This window comes from Arachis duranensis, chromosome 7 (genome assembly GCF_000817695.3).
Source record: "Arachis duranensis cultivar V14167 chromosome 7, aradu.V14167.gnm2.J7QH, whole genome shotgun sequence".
NCBI classification, from domain to species: Eukaryota; Viridiplantae; Streptophyta; class Magnoliopsida; order Fabales; family Fabaceae; genus Arachis; species Arachis duranensis.
Window position 1 is genome coordinate 73,623,316 of NC_029778.3, and position 925 is coordinate 73,624,240.

Below are 925 nucleotides of genomic sequence, written 5' to 3' on the forward strand. Positions count from 1 at the left end.
AAGTCCCTAAGCTGGCACCCAGGCTAGTCTAGACTCTATACTCACCTATTCCCTCTAAACTACTAAAGCGAGGGAAAGTACGTTCTAAGTCTTCAAAACTCAAGTCAAGTGAACGTCACCAAAGGTAGGACATGATCTGCTATTCCTCTGCACGATCAGACATTGCCATAGGACGTCCCTCTGGTACCTCATCAAGTAGCCACACAGCGGGAGTCTCGTACACAGGATTCAGGTTAAAGTGCGCATACGAACGGGGTGCAGACGTTGGCTGGTCTCACAGTATATACATATACATAGATAAAGAGATTCACCCTAGACTCAGAAGACTACCTAGAGCGGAATTCTCTTTACGAACGGTCATCAGCGAACTACGGAAGGGTACTCATGCTTCCATCTGGAGGGGGAAGGGAGAGAGAAGGGGTAAGAACTGGGGAGTTCTTAGTAGGGCCGGGGTTATTAGTTACGTTCATTTATTTGGGGTCGATTAGTAGATGAATAACATAATATAGCGAAGCAGTAAACAGAAGATAAAGATAGAAAGAGAAAGTAGAGACAATAGAAAGCAGAACACAAACAAAAGAATACAAGAAAATAAAACACAGAAATAGCATACGAGCAGACAAACATAAAGAAGTAGATCACACACATAAAGGAATACAACAGAGAATGATGCGCAGACGAGAATGATGCATGTCTAGCCCTAGCGCAGGCCATGAGCTCATGTGTCGGTTGGCTGCCCGCAATCCCGACATTTATCCGGTCACGAGTAATCCCGATTTCCCGGATACGATTTTCCGTTCCTAAATAAATGCGCATATAATAATAGCCGCTCATTTGAGACAGCCTCTGGTTACTGCAGGAAAATATATATATACTCTGCTCTACTCTGGAGAAGCGAAAAATAGCTGTAGGTAACTTAGTTTCC

At 43.9% G+C, this 925-nt stretch overlaps 1 long non-coding RNA gene across 1 annotated transcript in view; it reads right to left on the reverse strand.

Moving 5' to 3' along the window:
• Nucleotides 1–204: 204 nt before the first annotated feature.
• Nucleotides 205–925, reverse strand: part of LOC110273817 (uncharacterized) — a 2,398-nt gene continuing 1,677 nt past the window's right edge. Inside the window, exon 4 of the long non-coding RNA XR_002365239.2 lies at nucleotides 205–394. This is a non-coding gene — a long non-coding RNA (uncharacterized LOC110273817). The remainder of the gene's footprint in view (nucleotides 395–925) is intronic.